This window comes from Montipora foliosa, chromosome 10, assembly GCF_036669935.1.
Source record: "Montipora foliosa isolate CH-2021 chromosome 10, ASM3666993v2, whole genome shotgun sequence".
Lineage (NCBI taxonomy): Eukaryota > Metazoa > Cnidaria > Anthozoa > Scleractinia > Acroporidae > Montipora > Montipora foliosa.
In genome coordinates, this window is record NC_090878.1 from 32075450 (window position 1) to 32082949 (window position 7500).

The 7500-nt window shown below is 41.7% G+C and overlaps 1 long non-coding RNA gene across 1 annotated transcript; it reads right to left on the reverse strand.

Annotated features, from left to right (window-relative positions):
• Nucleotides 1–1104: 1104 nt before the first annotated feature.
• Nucleotides 1105–2687, reverse strand: LOC137974296 (uncharacterized). Its single transcript, XR_011117415.1, has 3 exons — nt 2565–2687; nt 2382–2472; nt 1105–1899 (listed from the first exon to the last, which is right to left on the reverse strand). It is a non-coding gene; the product is annotated as an uncharacterized lncRNA (long non-coding RNA).
• Nucleotides 2688–7500: the final 4813 nt, after the last annotated feature.

A 7500-nucleotide genomic window follows, 5' to 3' on the forward strand; every position in this document is an offset into this window, starting at 1 on the left:
CTTGTTCACCTTGTACAATACGGGCAAACTATCCTATAACTGGATGGGAACGAACGGCTTTAAAGTCAAAACAGAAAAGGACTGTTTCGTGGTTATATGCTCACGTTGTCGTCAAAACCTAAGATTTGGTGATTTCACGTTGTTGTTTTGTGGAGTGCGGCAGAGAAATGCACGGAAATTCGTGCTGCACGTGCAGCACGAGTATTTTTCCTTTTTTAACCAATCATATTTTTGCTTTTTGGCGTTGCCGTGGCCGTAGCCGTCGTCTTTGCTTAAACTCCCTAATGACATGAGCGCGCGCCCTCGTGAATTACTTAAAGACATGCCATTGACATTCCATAAGAGTAAACAATCAACAGACGTGAATAATCAACAGACGGCGAACATTATAAATGAACTCTGTCCTGTGGGGTTTGCGTTTATGCATATTCCTCGAATGAATAAATGTGGTGGTGGTGTTGGTTTACTGTACAATAAATGCTACAAGATCGAGCTGACAAGATGTGACCAGTTTCGAATCTTTTGAATATATGGAGGTCTTGCTAAGAACACCCGCTACTGTTCTTAGAATTGGAGTACTTTATCGTCCTCCGCCGTCTACCGAGAATGGACTTAATTACTGCGACTCTTTTTTTCAACGAATTTCCTATTCTGCTTGAGCGTTTAGTGGTAGCTAGTGGTCATCTTTTATTGACGGGAGATTTCAATTACCATGTCGATGATCGCAGCGATAGTCTGGCCTCCAGGTTTCTGGATTTACTTGATTCTCATAATTTAATTCAACATGTTTCTGGCTCTACTCATAAGGATAATCACACGCTGGATTTAATGATCACTCGAGCGTGTGATGACATTATTGAAAGTTGGTCAACCTTGAATCCTCATTTGTCTGACCACTCAGCTATCCATTCAAAATTATTACTTGTCAGTCCACGTCCACCGAAAGTTAAAAAACAATATCGGAAAATTCGTGGTGTTGATCCAATTGAATTTCGCAACGATGTCATGGCTTCCACACTTTTTTCTCACCTGGGGCCTGTTTCTCGAAAGTCCCGAAACTTTACGGGCCATTTTCGGGTGTCACAATTCCCCTTGCATCTCAAGAACGGAGAGGATTTAAGTCGTCAAACTTCACAGTCACTTTTCTTTTTGTTACCTTGAAAACATGTTAAAAGATCGGCTTTCCAAATCAAGCGGCTGGCACTTTCACAAATGGCTTTTCGGGCCCGAAAAGTTTTCGGGACTTTTGAGAAACGGGCCCCAGCATCTAATGTGAATGATTTATGTGATCAATATGATAGTGAATTGAGCACGGTTGTTGATGTGCATGCTCCATTGAAAACACGCTTTGTAACCCCTCGTCCATCTGAGCCGTGGTATTGTGAGGAAATTGCTGCAGAAAAACGTAAACGTCGTAAATTGCAAAGGCGTTGGCGTAAGTACAGAACTGAGGCAGATAAACAGCTATATGCCGATCAGTGTAGTCGAGTTCGTAAGCTCTTGAAATCTTCAAAGATGAGTTATTACACTTCGCTTATTAATGAAAATAAATCGGATCCCAAAGTCTTATTTAACACCATGAGACCGTATGCTGCATCGTAAGCCTCAAAACCACTATCCATCCTGTGGCTCTCCAAAGGAATTATGTGATAAGTTCGCCGACTTTTTCTGTGACAAAATTGTGACAATCAGACATCAACTGGATATCTTATCTGTTACTGATGCTCAGTCCTGCTCTTCCATTGATTAATGACGCCATAATTACATGTGAATTAAGCGAATTTTCTCCTACCTTAGAGGATGAACTTTCTGGTCTTGTGAAAAAAATCGCCACCAAATCGTGTTCTCTTGGTCCTGTACCTGCTTCTCTTTTACGTTACTGTATTGATGATTTACTACCTATCATCAAAAGAGTCGTGAACCTTTCAATCAATTCAGCTTCAGTGCCAAGTTCCATGAAGAATGCAGTGTTGTCTCCCCTACTAAAGAAACCGTCCCTAGACTTTGAAACTTTTTCTAACTCTCGACCTGTATCTAACCTTAAGTTTTTTGTCTAAAGTTATTGAAAAAACTGCAGCTACACGTCTGACGAATTATTTGTGTGATACTGATGTGAATGAAAGCCTCCAGTCTGCTTATAAGGAACATCACAGCTGTGAGACGGCGCTTCTACGTGTTCAAAATGATATTCTGAAATCAATTGATGTTAAACAATGCGTTGTTCTTTTGCTGCTGGATCTGTCAGCAGCATTTGACACCGTTGATCATAAGATCTTACTACACAGATTGCGATCCAGGTTTGGTATAAAAGGAAAAGCGCTTTCGTGGCTTCAGTCTTATCTTACGGATCGTTCCCAGTCAGTTCAGATTGATGGATTTACCTCTTCAGCTCGTCTGCTCAGATTTGGTGTACCCCAGGGGTCCGTGTTGGGTCCGTTGCTGTATCTCTTGTACACGGCCCCACTGGGTGACCTAAAACGACGCCATGATATAGACTTCCATCAATATGCTGATGATACTCAACTGTATACCACCTTCAGTTGCGACGACCAGGATGATCTTACCACCACAATTTTCCGGATTGAGAGCTGTCTTGTTGATATCACTAACTGGATGACTACCAACAAACTGAAACTAAATACTGATAAAACGGAACTTCTTATTCTCTATTCTAGGTTCAGACTGCCCCCACGGTTACCTTCTATTAAAATAGGAACTGATGTCATGGAGCCTACAAATAAGGCGCGTAACATCGGAGTCATTTTCGACAACACCGTAACGATGTCTTTTCGTATTAACAACATAGTTAAGGGCCCACTGACGTATTTTTGGGGGTGCGTTGCTAAGGATGTAATGGTTAAGTAATTTGAGAGAGTTTGGCATTATTTTGGTCAGTTTCCAACTTTTGTAAGCCAATGACCCTAAATATGACGTCATCATACCACGCCCATGGTCACGTAACCAATAAAAGAAAAGTCTAAATTTGTCTCCGTGCTACGCAATTTGGGTATTTAATCGATGGTTTGATAATTTGTATTCGTTTTTGCATCCATCCAAGCATGGTTTTCTTTTCATTTTGAAAAATGTTCTTTTTAAAAACATAAACGATACTGAAATACCTATAACTTTTTCAAAAAAGATGATTTTAAAAAATCAATGCTTAGCTATATTCTGTATTTGGGGGTGAAACGTGCCATGTAAAAAAAAATTAATTCAATTTCAAACCGCCGCAAATTTAGCTTTTTTCTCAAACCGGAAGTCAGTTCGTTTACGTATGCGCAGTTGATCTGATAACGAGCGCGTGGAAGGGCGAGGAAAAACCTCCGATGGAAACAACAGTTTGTGCGGTGACTTTTGCTTGTGAGTGGGTTTTCTTGTCTGCTCATGCTATGATGACGTCAGTTACCGGAAGTAACATTTCACTTCCTTAGCAACGCGTGAAAAATCCGTCTGTGGGCCCTTAAAGGGGCATTCTATAACCTGCGATCAGGCGTTTTTTTTTTTTTTTTATATAAAGGGATAATAGGGAGAGGGCATGATCTCAGGCTAGGCATTCTACCACCTAAGAAATATAGCTAATATTCGTAAGTATATCAATGTCACAACGGCTGAAGCTCTTGTGCACGCATTTGTAAATTCAAAGCTGGATTTTTGTAACTCGCTGTTATATGGTCTTCCCAAGTATGAAATTAACAAACTACAAGGTGTTCAAAACGCTGCAGCACGTGTAATTGCCTGCTTAAGTAAGTTTGATCACATAAGTGATACTCTAAAGGAGTTGCACTGGTTACCGGTGGAGCAAAGAATAATCTTTAAGATTAATCTTATTTGTTTTAAGATACTTAACAATTTAGCTCCTGATTATTTGGTTGACCTAATCCATGTTTATGAACCTGGGAGGTACCTTCGCTCAGCTTCAGACAAGTGGCGTTGTCATTGAACCCTATAACTTAAAGACATATGGTTTAAGGGCTTTTTCAGTCATTGCCCCTATACTCTGGAACGATTTGCCTATTGACATCAGATCAATTGATGATGTAAATAAGTTTAAATCTAAATTGAAGACCTTTCTGTCTAAGCGAGATTATGAATTATCTTAGTATTCTCTGTAATTTGGTGATTATGTATTTTATATGTAATGATTTTAGGATTTTTATTTTTTAACCCTTGAAGCATTGTAAAGCGCTTAGCACTGAAAAGTATAGGCGCTATATAAATATTTATTTCTTTATTTATTTATTTATTTATTTATTATTACACTTATACTCTTATGCCATTATGTCTTTATGCTCTCATTTCGTTGTAAAGTGTAAACCACGCAGATCAAAGGCCCACATTTCATAGTTTATCACGGAACTTATTTGTTTAACAGGCTCGAGGAATCGACATATGGCAGTACTGAGGTCAGTGAAAGAGCTGCCCGAATCGCTTACATCCCTTCGTGAGTGTGCTGCATTACCATCAAAACCAGTAGTTCCTCTCGGTCTGCTGAAAGAGCAAGACATTCGTCTAATAGTAAGCAGCGATGATTTCGCTTGGCTGATTTCTCGTTCCCTTATTAGATATCAAGTTGAAGACGAACTCGACCAAACTAGTGTTCCCGTGTAGTCTGCGTACCATTCGTTAGTCAACGAAGCGCTACCTCTGACACGTGTTGGCGCACCGCCATTGTTGGAACATCCTGTCCACGAGTGGAATACATTACTGACAGTTCTTATGAGGGCTCAAGACATTTCGACTGCAGTGGTTGGTGATGAAGGGAAAACTGTGATCTCTCTCGACATGGGACTATGTCTCCCAGCTAAAAAGCTTCAAATGGCTCGAAAAGACCTGAACCATCTCGTCTTACGCCCTGGTGAATTACATATCGTCATGGCAACGCTTAAGACGATTGGAGCTTACATAGAAAATGGTGGAATCGACTTGTGTTGGCAAGAGCCTGAACTATACATGGATCGTGCACTGTCGAACAGATTCTTGAAGGAAAGCATGTAAAAAGGGGAGAAAAGCGCACTTGATCACTCTCCAAGCCTTCTTTAGACTATACTTAGAAGGGTTTCTAAAGAATGAGCCACACCTACGACAGAGTCTTGAGCAGTTATCAAGGAAGCTCAGTGACGCGTGCAGACAAGGTGTAAATGAGAGAATCGAGAGAGCTCATCAACGCTTCATTGATGTTATTAATTCATCTGAAGTCATCATGAAAATGCCTGAGTACGACATTCAGAACAACAGCAGTCCGTTGTTTGTAGTAACATGCAACTATATGAGGATGGTTATGGAGATGTTCTCCTTCATCAAGGCTGTGCGCACTGGGAACTGGCAGTGGCATCTTTCTTCCCTAGAAGTCTTCACCAAGTAGTTCTTTGCTCACGACAAGATTAATTACGGAAGAATGATCACTGTCTATCTCGCCGAGATGGCATCCCTGAAGGACACAGACCCCGCTTATACGAAGAGTTCACCAACGGCAACTGGGTAGTAAACAAGAACCTGGAAGTTCCATTTCGTGCGGTAGGAGGCGACAACGCTCTAGAACATCTAAACCACTCCATGAAAGTGTCCAGAGGACTAGTCGGGATCACGCTAAATGCCAGCGCCTGGGCAATGTTTTTCATTATTGATCCAGAACAAGCAAGACTAGCAACGGAGGCCGAATCTATGGCAGGCCTGACTACAGATTCCAAAGAACAACACCATGACTTCTCTCCTGCTATTACGACGGACAAGAACAAAGCCATCCATCAGCTAACGCAGACAATCAAGAGCTACACTGACCCCTTTTCACTTGGTGATAACGCGGGATCAAATACCGACCTTTACAATGTGGTCACGAAGAAAGCTGTGTGCGAAAAAACGAAGAAAGATCTGGTTCAACAGAATGAAATAGGGCAAAAAATGTTCAGCTCGTTTGTAGAAGATAGAGTCAAATCTGGTAAGAGAAATCTCTGGGCTGTGATGAAGAAGCGTAAGCTGGAAAAATAATGGGAAGGTGATCAAAGTTAAGACAGTAGAGCGAGCGGTGGAGCTTAAAGAGGACAGGTCTCTGTTTGCGCGGCTAATGATGGTTTGCAAGAGTCGCCCAGATGTTGACATCAAAGAGGCTATCGGTCTCTATGAGTTCACGGTAGTTCCAAGGTCCTTGTTTGCTTCAGATGGGACAATGATGCGCGGCATTGCTCTTGCAAAAGCACGTTGATGCACATCCTTGAGAAACAAAGTGGAGTCAAGTACGAGTTCCATAGGCAGTAGCGATGTCAAATGTACAGTCGCAATCCTTGATGGCATGGCAGAGGTCCAATTGTTAGATAAGCCAGATTGGATCAAGACTTGCAAAGACTTAGCGGAACATTTCATCGCCCGTCTTTTCATCAAATACAATAACACGCAGCAGATCCGTTTGATTTTTGATAGGTATGATGTTCTGTCTTCGCTTAAGTCTGCTACTCGGAGCAAGCGACAAGGCACTCAAGAACACATTTACTACCATATCACGGATTCAACTCATATCGCTGAAGGTACGTTGAAGACATTCATATCCCACACCAAGACCAAAGCAGAACTAACAACTTTTCTGGCCCAGAAGGTGATGGAGAGAGGTGAGACTATAGAAAAGAAGGTCGTCGTGGCGTGGGCGACAGAGTGTAAAGCAACATACAAAGACGTGAGCCATTTGCAGAGCGACCGCGAAGAAGCGGACACAAAGATTATCCTCCATGCGCTAGACGCTACAGCTGACGGTGCTACGGAAATTTCGATCTATTCTCCAGACACCGATGTTTTGTCGCTAACTATCAGACGCTATCAAGAGATGTGCCCAAATACAAGTTTTCTGACTGGATCAGCAACAACTCGCCGAACAATCAAGTTGCAAGCACTTGGATCAGCCAAGACAGCTGCACTACCAGCATTCCATGCCTTAACAGGGGCTGATAACAAGGGTAGTTTCTCAGGAAAAGGGAAACCGACTTGCTGGAAAGAATTTGAAGAGGCCAATGAGTCAATCCTTAGATCCTTAGCCAGTCTGGGTAAAGTTGAAAAACCCGACGAAGAAAACCTTGATGGGATTGAGCAATAGCGCTTTGCACTATTGCTAAAAATAGACTTTGTCACATGAGCCCCCGGCGTAGACTCAGACAAACATTTCGTTCTACTGAAAGGAAATGTATGCGTGAGGTAAGCGATAGTGAAGGAAAAAAGAAGAAAACTTGATAAATCTGTGGAGTTGATTTCTAAAAGGGAGGTAGAATGGTTAGTACTTAACCCTCTTGATGTAAATCGGCCTCACAGTATGCAGATAAATGACCATAAATTGCCGAAATCTCTCGAAGAGTTGCAGGAATCAGGAGAGACATACCTCTGCAAAAACCATCCCAAAACATCAAGAAATCACGGTAAACCTTGGCTAATTGATTGAATCCGGAATTTTATAACTGTGAAAAACATATCATTTTGTGCCCTACAAAAGATCCCACAGCAAAATTTCCTGATGTCCACCAG